The following is a 15,971-nucleotide window of genomic DNA, read 5'->3' on the forward strand; positions in this document are numbered from 1 at the left end:
ATTTAAGTTATTTGTATTGTTTTAACTGAACAGAAGTGCATGTCTACAACGAGCTATGCAATTAAGTAACTGAATTATGTCCTGTTCTAATTTAATTTTAAATTGTACTGTATGCAATTCGGCCAATCTCTTTGAGTGACCCCAAATACAAAACAAATGGTGAATAATTAAATGTGTTTTAATTTGCAGATTTGGCTGTCATTGGGGTAGTATGCCTTTCCATACTCTGTAATAGTTTAAAATGAGAACAAGCTAAATGTACTGTGCACAAAGTAATGTTGGGGAACAAGGCAATGGGACAAGTTAAATCTGAGATTTTACTTTTGTTCTGCTCCACAGCATTGTAATCCATGATACTTTTTCAACACCTCCTGACCAAGGACTAATCCCAATGGATGTACAGACCAATGCACAGATTCTAGCTCAGAGGACTGTGCTACTGTTAAGAGATGCCAGCCCATACGCTGGCTACTTACACCCTGCACAGAGCACTGCTTCTCTCTAGCTAGGTGTTTAGAAGGCGAGACAACCATTCCACACCGCAAGCGGTTTGGGATAAATCAAAGACCGTGAGATGTAATACAAGAGGTATGGGGGTAGGTGGGTGATCTTAAAGTTCTTTACACAATTACATTATTGCATGCTCTGTAGATGTAGTGCAAATGCAGGGACAAACAACATCTTAGATATTAGCGGCCATTTTGAAACGTAAGGCCTAAACGCAGAACAGCAGCAAGCATCACAGGCTGCGAACATGAGAGAAGAAATAGGTTGTATCCCGGGTAGTGATCAGAGAGGCCAGCGCCGCAGAGACCAAGAAACCCTTCATTTGTTTAAAAGTTGCCAGCCTGGGAAGAATGTGCCCTGCAAGGGCGTGCGAGGAGGACTGAGCATCTCTGTACAATACAAGCCCACGATAAGGAAGGCACAGGAACCAATCCACACCAGTCCCAACTCTAAGTTATAGCACCCAAAGGCCCTAGCCTTAAGACCCCTGATTTCCAAGGTACCAACCAGCCCCAAACCACTGATCACAAAGCTGTTAGACCCCCAAGCAGTCAAGAAAGATAAAAAAGCAGGGCTTTCTTGCCTTCACTTCTGGGTCACTTGGTTTGCACTGCGGGGTACAGTGGGGGGATAAAATGATGGCCCAAAACAAGGATGGAAGACTTTAGAGAGGTGCCGGCCTGCCTGGAAGCGAGCAAATTCTGTGAGTTGGTATGACTTGGCTTTTTTCCTCGGGCCCCTGTCTGCTCGTATCAGGTGCATTGCTACATAGATAAAGATGTATTGTTTATTTTGTACATAATTGGCTATTAGTCACCACCTCATGACCGAGGACGACTGCAGCATCACCCACCAATAACCTGGCATCCCCTGTGCAGAGGTGGCTTATGTATAGGATCTCACCAGTCGCGTAGGTTTCTACTGTGTGTAATGATGTCACTGATGGCGCGATGTACCTTCTTAATGTGCTGCTCATGCATATTTTGGCAGAACTTTCGGTGGCAGCAGAGCTCTTTGCTGGCACACTCCTATTATTTAGGAATATAATACTGTTATCCTTGCAAGAGGTGACTTTTTCCCTAGTGGGTTGTATTTGTTCTGGTGTGGGCGTTCAAGGCCATTCCTACATTTGGTGTCCCTGACGTGATCTCAGCGACCCCTGCGATGACAGAGGCTTCCAGGCTGCCTCTCTGAGGGGTCTGTGCCCACTTGCAGCAACCAGTCCCAAGCATGCAACCTGCAGGGTTGTGCAGGAGCAGTTTTCACAGAATTTCTGTCTGCTCTTTGGAGCGGGGCACGGCTCCTAGGAGAGTGCAGGCCGTTATTGCGACCCCGTGATGGAGAAGCTTGGGTGAACACACAGACATGAGTCACCCCATGAAAGGGATAACAATAAAGGGTCCAGTGTGTGGGGGAGTGTGGTAAGTTTAGGTGAAGGAGCAGTGTGGTAAGGCCATGTGGCGTGAGTTAGTTTTTATTATTATTTTCTATTGATCATTTAAGAGGATTATACAGAGGAAAAACAGGAATGTGGCAAACTTTCTGAGTGAGAGAAGATGATAGTGCCTTTTGTTTTGTGATAAGGAGATACAAGAAAAGGAGCTGTGTACAATTAGTGGGCTTGTTGAAGTAGTTGTTGTTATTTTAGTGTGTTATTTTTACTGCTTTACTATTTTTTGTGTGTGGCCAGAGGGGGGCCAGTGTTGATAGTTTATTTTGGAACTGTAAAGTGTGAGCATCTGTGTGTGTGGAGAGAAGGGGGAGGAAACAGGAGTGCTGACAGGGGCCAATGGGGAGGCGGGGACGGTGGACTGGTAGTGACTTTGGTGATAAAAATTGCAAAGATGGCAGGGGGATGCCATTGGATATATATAGTTCATTACCATTGTACAGAGACTAGATAGATAAATATCACAAACAATGGGTGGTAAAGACGCAAGGGGGGGATGCCCTGCTCTTGGCCAGAGCAGGGCACCCACAATAAAGGGATATTGGAGCACATGAGCATGTACTGTGGAAAATGATAGAGGATGTGGAGGACCCTGATGGAGGGGGATACAAAACACTGAAGGGGTGGCCCTAGATACAGTGCCCTTAATAACACAGCAGAACAGGGCTGCACTCTCACATACAGGATATTACACAGTCACCACTCGCCCAGCCACGGGGTACACAAACCCAACATATATGCCAACCCCTGCAACTGCCCACCTCCCTACAGATCAACACTCATTGCTGTTCTGCCCCAGGATAAGAACGATTGGAAGGAATTAGAAGAGGTACTGGAAGCTACACAGGTAGAATTGGCCCGATTGAGGGCGACACAGGAAGGGAGAGGAAAGAAGGGAAGTGGGTTAGATGAATGAAGAGCGGGATACATTTTGTTCATGTTCGATAGTACAGCTAGGTGGTGGTGCCAGGCAAGGGGGGAGCACAGGATTCAGGACAGTGAGATCTGACAGGGACGCAGATTGAAAGTTAATTGAAGACGAATGGGATACTGTGGATGAGATTGAGGACGATGAAGAGGTATGCACAGCAGGTGGCAGAGTTCATGCCACGGGTGGAGAGCTTGTGGGGACCATGGTTAAGAAAATGGTTTGGCCGGGTAGCATTAGCAAGGAAAAAGGAAAGAGAGGAGTACCGGCAGCCAGATGCCATTGTTGCACAAAGGTCTAGGCAGGACGCACTGCGTGCCCTGGGTGCAAATGAACAAGAATAACCTGATTAAGCTTCTCCTACCCCTTACTGGCAGAGCTGGGAAGTGTATTTATGATTTTTGAGAAGAAGACAGTGGGTATTTTCTTGGCCATGGGGGATATAAAACGCCTACCTGTTGCAAATGTGGGGATCTGGCTGGAGACGTGAGGGTTAAAGCTGGGTATCCAGGAGTAAAGTTATACAATGACACACATGATGGTGCACCCTTTAACTGTATCTGCCGTCTTTTTACAATTTGTAGTTTGTCAGATTGATGTGTTTTATACACATTTGTTGTCATTTACAATCTTTTGTCTATGTCTTTTTTGCCATTGATACATTTATTTATTTATTTATTTGTGCATTTGTAGAACGCCAAAGCCCACGGACATCTAGGCGCTGGTTACATACTGGAGAATGGTGAGAGTGTTAGTCAAAAAGGTGGGTTTTGAGATTTTTCCTGAAGACTTGGAAGGAAGGATCGCTTCTCAAGGCGAGGGGGAGGTTGTCCCACAGAGTGCGGGCATGAGCCGTGAAGCTGGCTCCACCCGCTTTTTTCTGTTGAAGCTAGGTGTAGTAAGGTGATTGTTGGTCTGGTGGAGGTGTGTCTTTTGATTTTGGCTGCGATATACAGAGGGGCCTAATTGGAGAGGCACTGGTGGGTGATGGTGAGTATCTTAAAGTTGATTCGGTCTTTGACGAATAGCCAGTGGGCGGATTTATTGCCTCTGAGTAATGGGCATGCTTGTCGATTTCCAGTGCCGCATGGAGGACAGTATATTGGCTGGTTTGGAGTTTGTACAGGTTCTTTTATGAGGTGCCACAGAGAAGTGCATTGCAGTAGTCAAGTTACGATCCAATTAGTGCACAGGCGATTTCGAGACGGTTCTGGTGGTGAGGAAGGGTTTGCCAGCATTGATGATTTTGGTAGCATAGCCTGAGGAGACAATGAAATTAATGCGTCTGGTCATGCAGAGCGAGGACTCCAAGTACACACCTAGGGTTTTGACAGAGAAAGCAATGGGTATGGTGTAACCGTCGATAGTGAAGGTTTTGTAGGCTTCATTTAGATTGGCGAGGTGGCTTGGGGTGCCAACGATGAGGAGCTTGGTCTTCTCATCATGAATGGTTTTGTAGATTGCGTTGATTGGAAGGTGTCTGTGGGTGTTCGCTGGTGAAGGGAATAAGGATCTGCATGTCGTCCGCATAGTTGGTGTATGAGACACCTAGGGAATCTAGGAGGTTGAAGAGGGCTTGGTATAAACATTATACAAGGTGGGAAAGATGCCGGAGCCTTGTGGAACACCACATGTGGTGGGTGTGGGAATGGCGGCGGCTGCCCAACAAAGACTTTGGAGGATTTGTTGGTTAAGAAGGAGGAGATCCAATCTGTGGCATCTTTGGAGAAGTGTGCGGACATGGAGAGGGTTTGGCAGAGGGCATCATGGTGGACAATGTTGAAAGTGGTCAATAGTCAAGCATTAGATGGAGTGAAAGGCTGCCCTGGTCATTGGTGGCGTCCAGTTGATTCTTGAGGTTAAGGAGGGCTGTTTCTGTCCCGTGTTTGGGGTGAAAGCCTGATTGACGAGACCCTAGGATGTTATATTATTATTTTTTTTTTATTAATTTGTTTAGTTGAAAAATACAACTTTTCAAATACATATCTATATAAATTCATACTAGTAATTACATTTAAATCTTTGTCAAAATAAAAGATTTGTCATAAAATCCTCTTGCTTCATACCTAACAAATTCTCACAAATAACAGTGTAAAACATACCCATAAAATATCAAATTCAATTCATGCAATTAGTAAAACTTATTCACAAGGCCACATATGATAAAAGAGCGATGTGCCTTTTCATTAGATTATGTTCATAGATTCCCAGTGTTCTCCTCTATACACTCTATAGCAGGCAAAACAATATCTAAGAATTGTACAATTGCAATCTGTAGTGTGATTCTTGGATTAGAAAACAACTGTTGCCATATTTGGTACTGAGACATGTGATTCTGGAATAATAGTTTATCCTTAAAACATCTATTTCTCACCCTGCTCACAACTTCGCATTCTACTAATAGATGTTGCAATGTTTCAATCTGATTCACTTCCACACAGTAACAACAATAATTTTTCTCATCAGTAATCATTCCTCTCCTTCTAAGAATGTCTCGTGTAGGCCATAAATTCAGTCTGAATCTCATGTATTTCCTCGGCTGCATAGCGCAAGGGCATTTTTCCAAGTAGGAGGCTGTTATTCCATACCTTTTAAGCCCAAACAAACATATGTCAAAGTCTTTGAGAAGCATACACTTTTGGATAGTTTCAGCCGAATCATGCTGTAATATCTTAGTTTTTGCACGCTCAGGATTCTCCATCAAGAGTGACACAGTTACATTGGCCATATACATAGCTTCCATGACATGCTCCCTCCTCACCCGTGGAAAGTTATTTTCAGACAGAAAGAGATTAAAGGCTATAGTTTGCAAAACGCACAATTTGCCAACCCCTTCCAACACTTTCCGGAGGAAGGCACATTGCTTCCATATTGCATATGAATAGAGGGACGATAATCCTATCTCATAGCGAATGAGTGCTAAAGAGACACCATTAGGCAACTGCAACACTCTTTTCCAAAAGATGGATTCCATATTGTCCCAATGCTTGCGTTTAATTGGCATCCTGGCTTCGGCCCCATACAACAAGATTGGTGTAACCTTCATTTTAAAGAACGTAATAACGTGTTTCATTGAGAATGTACCAAATTATTTGCACAATATCTTGGCTTGGGACACTAATGATGACAATTTGGCCTTCGCTTCACACATATACTGGATTTGTGATTTTCTCTGATGAATCACCACACCCAGATATCTGTACTGGCATGTAACATGCAATTGCTGTTGTTGTAAATACCATCTCTGTTTATATATCTTAGACTTCCGACCTGGTCTGCAAATCATTACTTGAGTCTTCTCTAAATTTATACTCAAATGATTTTTCTGAGCATACACATCAAGTTGATTTAACATGTTTTGTAAACCTATGGGAGTCTGTGATAAAAGCACTAAATCATCAGCATATAAAAGGTAGGGTATTCGTTGAATGCCAGTCCGAGGCGGGTCACCTACACAACCTCTCAATGAAACACCAATGTCTAAAATGTAAAAATTGAATAAGAATAAAGCTAGGGCACAGCCCTGTTTCAACCCTCTCTGCATAGCTATCACAGATGATAGCGTTCCATCCGTGGACACACGTACCTGCATCGTTGTATTTGTGTGAAGCATAGTTATGAAAGCTACTAACGTTTTGGGGCATTCATGTTGCTTAAGCTTCATTAACAGCAGGGAGTGATCGACTGAGTCGAATGCGGCTCTGAAGTCCACAAAAGCCAAACATAACGGGCGCTTTTGCGACAATTGCTGCTCTTGAATCATCGAGATTGTGAATATGTAGGGGATCATACCAAGGCCCTTTACAAAACCAGATTGAAAACAATCTAACAAATTCATCCTTTCCGACCAACTCTTCAATTCATTCAGAATCAGCCTGCAATAAATTTTGCCCGGAGCATCAAGTAATGATATAGGACGATAACTGGCCGGCAGTTGCCTGTCGCCCTTCTTATAAATCGGCACAGTTATTGCTTGAGTCCATGTCCGAGGCAATTTCTGTTCATTATTGATCGAAGTAAATATATGATACAGAATAGTTGCCCATAGCTCAGGGTGTTGCTGCATAGTATAATTTGATATTCCATCGGGTCCAACTGCCTTCGATTTACTAGCAGTTTTTATAGGGTGTAATATATCGTCTTCATAAAAGGCTAAGTTGAAGGTATCTGTTATGGTTGGCTCTATAGCTGTACTGTTCACGGTATCGGCGTAAAGATTGGTAAAATGGGCCACCCACAGATGCGGTTCAACAGCGGAATTCTGTAAACTGAACTGCTGCCGACCCAATGCTTGATTCATCACAACCCACATTTTGGATATATTTTTATTGGCCATGATCCACAACATATTGACTCCATCATGATGGTACAATTTAATTCTATGTCTTTTAACCCAATTGGTGTAGATGTTACGTAGTTTTTTACTTTCGGCAGCTCTGAGAGGGGGGGAAGCCTACTGAGTTTTCTTAATTCAGCGTGATGCATAACTTTCTTCAACCGCATTGTATTATCAAAAACATGTAAGTGCTGGATCCCTTTGTTATTGGCCCAGGTCTTCTTACTCTGACAAAAGGCTTGTATAGCATTGCTATAAACAATGCCAACACTGCCTAATTTGTTATGATCCTGCGCATTTGATTCACTCAATAGATCCCTAAAGTGTATGAGTGCATCCTCCGTCCATCAGAGCCGATTACCACTTGTATTTACCACTAAGGATCCTTTTTCAGGTGGCTTAGCAATAGGACGGGAAGTCTCTTGCACAGCCCATTCCATTGCCAACATGTTATGATCACTGGCCTCAGAGGCAATTACCTTAAATTCTTGAACCACTGGCCACAAGGCCTGATTCACATATATATAATCAATGATAGAGGTCAATTTGCCTTTGTGCCAAGTTGGCGGGGAGGAATATCTGAAGAAAAGGCCCCATTAAGCTGGATGAACCCCCTGAAATGCATCAGACTATTCCATTGTATCATTCTTTGATTATTCGAATCACTATTCTCGTCCATACATTTCAGATTTAAATCACCAGCCAATGTGAAAAATGTGATCAGTTGGTCTTCCGTCACCATATCAAGTAAAGTGTTTATGTCTCTAAAGAAACATTCATCACTGAGAGCAACAGGATTCCAGTAAATGTTTAAAATAGCATGGCCGACAGATTGAGAAATGACTTTGACTAACATCATGAATTTGTTCGGTGCTGCCAATAGCGTGGAAATTGAACCCCACTGTTTTTTAACAGCTACTAAGAGCCCCACCATAGGTCTTCCTGCAGCTGTCTCAATAGCTGAATTTATATGCACATCATATCCTTCCCAAATCCGTCTGGCCGACAACCATGTCTCTTGCAAGAGGACCACATCAAACCTATCTAAGTGATGTTGATTGTTATTTAACAGATGCATGTGGCCTCTCGAGTTCCAACTAATCAAGGACAGGGTACAATTCGAAGGTACTGGGTCTAATTAACCCTGCTGTGCATTCCCATAGCAACAGCAGGGCTTATTTGTAGATGACGATTTACTAACATTCCGAGACATTTTAGTATTTAATTCAGTGTTCTTGTGACGTGTTGAGATCTCTTGCCGAGATACTTGGTCAATGCTTAAAACAAACCCCAGTTGAAATAGGGAATCCTTCGCCTTCCATATGAGGTTCTGGACAACCCTAGAATGCATCCACATTTTTACTGCATTTAAATTGTCCTTATTGACAAATTCAACTAGTGTCAGATCTGATGACACAATATCTTCCAAATGCTGCACATCTGAAAAAATTGCAATCACCGCTCTGCGATTTAAATCATATTGTGTGCACGGTGCTGGCCTACAGGTTAAAACTAAGGAGAGTGGGGCAGGGTCTGGTTTATGTTTGACTAATGGTGTTTTTTGTTGTTGTTCCTATTCGAGAATTTTCAGGATTACCTGATTTCAAATTGGGGCTGCTATCGGCCTCACATTTTCCCAAGGCACTCTCAATTAGACGCATGACCACTCCAGATAGATCACGTCCTCTACTATCGGGTTTCTAATGTCATCCTGAGAGGGTTTTTTATGACTCAATTGAGCAGAATCCGTTTCGGGCATGTGTAACACTTCTCTTATTGCTGGGTCTCTTTTTGAATGGGCATCATCAGCCACCGTCTTCTCACTAATCGTATTCTCTTTTAGCGCACTACTAATCCCAGACGGTTGTGAGGCTGAAGTACCTACTGATTTTAAGTTCTCTAAAGGGGTTTGTGCTCTACCTGACATGTATGCATCAACCGCCTGCCTTATTGCCTCTTTACTCAGGGAATTTACAAGCATTTTGTTTGAACTTTTGCTTACAGCTTTTCCATTCGGCACACATTCAGTGTTTACACCAACCCTAATTACGGTTGGTGTCTCCTCTGACTGTGAGACTATGTCAATTAGTTCATCTAATGGAGGATAGCTCAGCGCATGTTTGCCTGAAAATTCAAAGACCCAATTCTCTTTTTCTCTAGCCTTTGCTTCTCATATTTATCTTTGATTGCCTTGGAAGCCATTACATTAATATTGGAGGTGCTTTTGTTTTTAGGCAAAGTAATCGATTTTATAAAACGTTTTGCTGCCGCGCTTCCCGGGTGCTTTGTACTTGCTATGTTTCTTGATAGGTTACCAATGTTGCTCTCCACTGCTTTTTTTTGGATCAATTTCTCAGTATTTGACCTGCCCTTTAGTTGTTGGGAAGTATCTTTATCCAACAACTTTTCCTTATTGCAGCGATGTGCAGAAACAGATGAAATGGATAACATTTTTTTTGTGAGTCCACACATATATCTACTCGGGATTCCCTATTCAGCTTCTCAGGATCTGTTGAGCAGTTTGAAAAGGGATCATAAATTATAGAATCAATACATGGCAAAACCTTCCACCTCTCGTTTTGTTCGATTTGACTTGACCCAATTACATCATTCATTTTGTGTCTTATGTTTTGGTCAGTTTGATAGGAAACAGTGCACATACTAATGTTAGATTGCTTAATGGATCCATGTACTAGTTGTACTTTCGACCTCAATGTGTCACAAACCGCCAACACCTGCCTTAATACTGATTCCTGGACCGTCATTCTTTTCTCCACTGTTTGATATAAACTCCCCAATGTTTGTATGGCCAAATTCATTGCATGCATTTCAACATCTATCAAGGTATCTATGCGTTGTGAACCAGCCAAAGACTTTGTGCCATGTATGTCAATTTGTGTTCTATTCCTATCTTGACCTGTCATGGGGGACACATTTTGGATTGTAGAATGTGATTCTTCAGTAAACATCAAAGGGGACTGAGACAGATTCTCAGATAACATTTGCTTAGAAAACACAGAATCATTAAGATCAAGATCAATCACAACAACATCCTTCGATGTTAAGTCTATATTAGTACACTCCATGGTCTGTGTGGAAACAGATATAAAATCACGCAATGCAGTGTCCGTGATTGAATCATTACATGTTGTTACTTTCACAGCCTGCCCCAAGTTCGCACTCTCTTTAGAGTGTACCAAGTCACTCAACGATTCTTGGGAAAGAGGCTGCGCCAGCGCACCTACTAGGTTGTCAGATGAAGGCAAAGTCTGCTCCTTGACTAACCTGGTTCTGGCTCTATGCGCCGAGAGGGACCCACTGCAGAACATCCGTATGTCCATGCTGTGAGGACCCCCCTTGGCTCCTTTGCTCTTTACCGGTGTGCAGCCGGCTGATGAGAGAGATTGCCACTCCCTCTCTAACCGATCAGCTAAAAATGCGGGCATGCCTGCTTTCAATGAAATGCTGCGCATAGTTGCAAGCTTAACCCACTACCAGGGGCGCGTGGCTTAGGAACAAAAAACTTCTCAGCCACGCCAACGCCGAAGCTATCACACGAGACAAAGAAACCAGGAAGTGCAGCCCCGCCTCTGCGCCGACAAGACAAAGAGGCAAAGAGGCACTTCCTGGCACTTCTCTCGGTGCGCGCGTACTGGTGCGCGCGCGCCGTCCAATATGTAGTGAACGCCCCAAGTGGGCGTGGTTTAGCTGTAGAAGGAGAAAAGGAACATTGTAAATATCTGCTAATGCTTAGCAAAGTACAAACTAGCTTGTTAGCCTGCTCGGTGAATTACCGAAAGTTTGCACGTAGATAGTCCTTCAATAGAATGCTCCAACAAGCAGGGTCCGTGCAGGAGCTCCAAACGCAGAGTAGCAGCGAGACGAGGCGAAGAGGCACTTCCTGGCACTTCGCTCGGTGCCGTCCAATATGTATTGAACGCCCCAAGTGGGCGTGGTTTAGCGAAAGTCAGCACGTAGATAGTCCTTCAATAGAATGCTCCAACAAGCAGGGTCCGTGCAGGAGCTCCAAACGCAGAGTAGCAGCGAGATGAGGTGAAGAGGCACTTCCTGGCACTTTGCTCGGTGCGCGCCGATGTTAGGATGATATATTGTTCGAGTTGGGATTCGATTTGCAGGTAAGCGACTCTGTCCATGATTTTCAGGATGAAGGGTACGGTGGTGATGGGTCGGTAGTTAGTGAGGATAGCTGGGTTGAGACTGGGTTTCTTAAGCAGTGGGGCGATCCAGGATTGCTTAAGGGAGATCGGAACTGAGCTGGAGGCAAAGGAGGTGTTAATGATGGTAGCAATGTGGGGGATAAGGGGATCTGCGCAGTCTTTGATCAGTGTGGCTGGGTAGGCATCTCCCTTGCAGTTTGAGGGCTTGAGGCCTTTGATGATGTTGGTGAGGGCGGAAGTGGTGAATGATTGGAATTTGAAGGGGAGATGTCAAGGGGGCTGTGTGTGAGTGGAGGTGGTGGTGCAGGTGTGGATGCTTACTTGGCCTTGATTTTTGTTTGTAGTTGTGGGATTTTCTCTGAGAGGGTGTTTTGAATGTCCGTACACCATGCATTGTCTTTTGGGATGGAGAGATGGGCAGTGGTAGGGGACTCAAGCTCCTTGAGTATGGTGAAGAGCTCATGGGAGCTAGAGGTGGCTGTGGAGATATGCTCATTGTAAACACTTGCTTTGGATGTCAGGATGGCTTGCTTGTAGAGGCTGGAGGTGTTTTAGAGAATGGCTTGTTTGTGAGGATGGAGGTGTTTGCGAGGATGGCTTTGTTGGTGTTTGAGGGTTCTTTGCGCCATGCCACTTCTGCCTCTCTGGTGCCGCGGATAGTAGGGCTAAGTCAGGAGTTGAGATGCTTGGGTTTTTTGTCTTTCTTGGCTTTGAGGGGAGCTAGGTGATTCGGAGTGTTGTGTAGTAAGGAGTTGTAGTGGTCCACAAGGGCTGTGGTGTTTGATGTGGGTTGTGGGGTGTTGCAGAGGGGAATCATCTGGTCACTTTTGAGGTTCCGGGAGCTGCGGGCCATGATGAGGGTAAGGTTTGGCAGTGGCTTGTTGTGTTTGGTGGGGATGGAGAGGGTGAGGGTGATGGAGTTGTGATCTGACCAAGGGCATGGGCAATTGGAGAGGATGGTGATGTTGCTATTGTGGTCCATGAGCCAGTCGAGGACGCGACCATGGGAGTGGGTGGGCTGGTTGATGAGCTGGGTGCAGCCTAGAGCTTCGAGAGAGTAGTTGGACTATGTGAACAATTTCTGAGTTATATGATGGCAAGTGACGTAGCAAATAGTTCTCTCTGCGTTTTTTAATGGATTTAAAATGCAATCTTTAGATTTGTTATTATTTGTGAACTTACTTGATGCCAATGGGGTTGCTTTATAACCACTTTAATGCTTCATTCAACTATCTGCTTATGTACAGACATGTTTCCCCCCTGGAAATTGTACATGTTGCACTGAAGCAATTAAATCAGGAGACTGACGTGATGTAGCCCGTAAAAAGGTGTTGTAATCAGTCTGCTTGTGATATATCTAGCAAGCCATGCCGTCGTGTCATTTGTATAGTAAGATTAGCAAGACATGTATGTCACACTCCGAAGACGAAATTGCCACGGTAACGCTTAGAGCACATGAACGTTAATTCACTCTTAGGGCCTCATTACACGGATGGCAGTAAGGGTTTACCGGTACCGGTATTTTACCGGTACCGGTAAATCCTTACCGCCTTACTACGAGGTCCCTTTGCGGGTTGGGGAATTTAACGCCTGCTTTTTGCAGGCTTTAAAAACCAACCCGCAAAGGGACCCAGGGAGCTAATTACGGTACCACAATTTGCAGTACCGTAATTAGCGCCTTCCCCATTCCCATAGAGCCCTATGGGGCAAAAATGGGAATGGGGAAGGGCAATGGTGGAAGGGGGAATTACCTCCCTGCCAACCTTGGAATGGGGCGGTAATTCCCCTTTCTGCCAAGGGGGTGCCGGTATTTTACCGGCATGAACCATGGCGCTAATAGTGCCATGGTTCTCTGCCATACGTGCAATGAGGCCTTAGTGTGTTTACCCTTTCATTGTGCTCTTGGAACCTGAAACCTGTTTGCCAGAATCGGTGAAAAGGTGTGAACGTTGTAGGGGCATCGAACAATATGACATTCGGGGGATTTTCAGTTTTGAGCAGGGCTGACTGCTAATGCTTGATTAGATGGGACGTTGGGAAGATTGGCAGGTGCGCATGCGTGTGCAGGACTTAGAACAACAGTCCATAATGGGAAAACACCGGACTGCTCGTTAGAAGAATTGGATTCTGAATCGGATGTGTAGATGGAAAGAAATACATCTATACATATTGTCACGAATGAGAAATATTTTTGCTTTAAAATATATACAGAGAATTTGGATAACCAAAGATCCAAATCATGACTTTTAAAACCTTAAAATATGCATGGCAATCTAGCAGCTGTCTGCTTATCAAAGTGAATCGGCTTTCAGGATCCTGGCCCGTGTGTTTTTTTGTTATTTTTTGTCAAGTGTAGATGTGTGTTGTTCCAGGAAAAATTACGATTACATTACAATGTACATCCATCAGACGAGGAAGGATGCGGTGTGGAATGAAAAGCTTTCAGGAGAGCGTTTATATCAGAGAAAACACAATCTGTTATTTTTAATTGAAGCAAATAGTGTTCGTGTTGGTTTATATCTGGAACTGGGTGATCCTGGAGCTGCTGGTGGGCACACCTGCTCTCACGCGATTTGGTGAGGCAACATGATGTAAAAAGTATACACTGCGAAGTTATCCTGCAACAATTTCATAAATGTGTGTGTATTCTGCATTAAACAGTCCGTTTATTTTCTCTTGTGGTAATGTCCTGCCTTTCAAAAGAAGGTCTGCATTTTAATCGCCAACAGTTTGGGCTTTTATTTAGGAATAATAAAGGCACTTGCCAAGCACTGCCATAGGAGGTATTTACAGGCCATTGATGGTAGCAGGTATAATCTGGTGCGAGTACCTGGTCATCCTGGAAAATGCCTAATTCTTATTTACAAGCCAAAACGGTTGGCTTTGCCAATGCTTGTTTTAACAGGGCTTCAGTGAAAGACACACAGAGTGCTTATAAATCAAGTAGCTCAAGGCAGACCTGGTTAAGGAATTTTTATTATACCAACAGCATATTTACAGCTCCAAATAAATCATTAACAACCACAGTTCACACACCAAGTCAAGGGAAACCTAAAGTGTAATTGCAAGTGTTTCTCACTTGCTGGGCATTAGGATAGTGTAGCGAGAACATTCAGCATTAGTGATAGAGTTAGATACTAGCAACTAATCACACTGTCAGTTCCTGGAGACATCTGTGAGAACCGGACACAGCACAGATAAGGCAATTTATAAACTGATGGAGTTATTTTACGTGGCACCCTCTCCCACAGATATTTTGTTATACACGGTATATTAGCTGAATTTGGGAGTTCCCCTCTCCTAAGAAGAAATAAAAAAGTGCTGGAAGTCAAGTCTTCCTTCATGCGATAAAGCACTGAATTCTCCTTGAAAACCATAGTGTATTTCCTATAGACAAATGAACTGCTTATTTTGGCTTTCACACACCAATATTGGTGTGCTCTACTATGATTTCAGATTCATACATGTGTAGCGTGTGAGCAAGGCAGAATGGACAGCCTCCCGCCACAGGTGGTTATTGCAGGGAGAAGGGCAGAGGGAACTTATAAGAGGAGTCTAAGATGATGGAACGGACATGTCTTCAAGGACATGCCGCAGGTCAGCAGGGCTGTTGCTCTGCAATTGGAGTCCAGGAGAACGCTCCAAAGATGAGGATGCAGGACTGGGAAACACTGATCACCCCTAATTTTAAGTCTTGATTTAGGATTTGTGACTAACAGATCGTTTTGAGAGCGAGGCTATCTGGTGAGCCAAAAAAGAGAGACTTTGCCGGTGAGGTATTCAGGGGCAAGGCCAGGAATACTTTTATATGCTAAACATATCCTCTACAAGTGAATTATTTGGCATATAGGAAGCTAGTGGAGAGCTTGTCTGACTGAAGTGACCGGATATGATATGGAAGTATAAAAAATCAGACATGACGCAGCATTCTGCATGGATTGCAAGTCGCTGAGGGGATACTCAGGAGTGGCCTGATAGGATCGTGCCTATGGATTTGGGCAAGAGATCCTAATCTATACCTCAGTATCATCCATACAGGAATCCTAGCAGAGTCGATATATGGAAGACGGCCAGCCGAGGCTGGGTATGGATGTTAAACAGCAGGAGTGAAGGAGGTGGCCTCAGACAGACTCCACAACCCATGTCAGTAAGGCCTGAGAGGAGAAGAATACCTCGTCTGACCATCTGGGGTCTTTGTGAAAGAAAAGAGTGGAAACAAGCGAGAGCAGAATTGGATATCGCGGCCAAATCATGTAGGGGTTCTAAAAGAATCTCATAAATGCCAGTGTAGAATGCCTCAAAGAGATCCAACAGGACAATCGGGGAAAACACTCCCTCATCGGCATTCACCAAAATGTCCTCCCAGACCGCCGTCAGGGCTGTCTCGGTTCTACAGTAAGAACAAAAACCATACTAGAAACAGTCGGTTTCAAAATGATAGTGCACCTATAGGATGGTAACTGTGCAGAGTCGTCAGATCAGAAGAGGAATTTTACAAGAGAGGCGTAATGCTTGTTTCTTTGTAAGAAGGAGGAATAATGCCTTGTCTACTGACAGATTGACAGAATGAAT

General features: G+C 44.0%; 1 protein-coding gene across 1 annotated transcript in view; it reads left to right on the forward strand.

Annotated features, from left to right (window-relative positions):
- Window positions 1-15,971, forward strand: part of KCNT2 (potassium sodium-activated channel subfamily T member 2) — a 2,640,974-nt gene that overhangs the window by 2,525,613 nt on the left and 99,390 nt on the right. The window lies entirely within an intron of this gene.

This window comes from Ambystoma mexicanum, chromosome 1q (genome assembly GCF_040938575.1).
Source record: "Ambystoma mexicanum isolate Mex_15411 chromosome 1q, UKY_AmexF1_1, whole genome shotgun sequence".
Classification (NCBI taxonomy): domain Eukaryota; kingdom Metazoa; phylum Chordata; class Amphibia; order Caudata; family Ambystomatidae; genus Ambystoma; species Ambystoma mexicanum.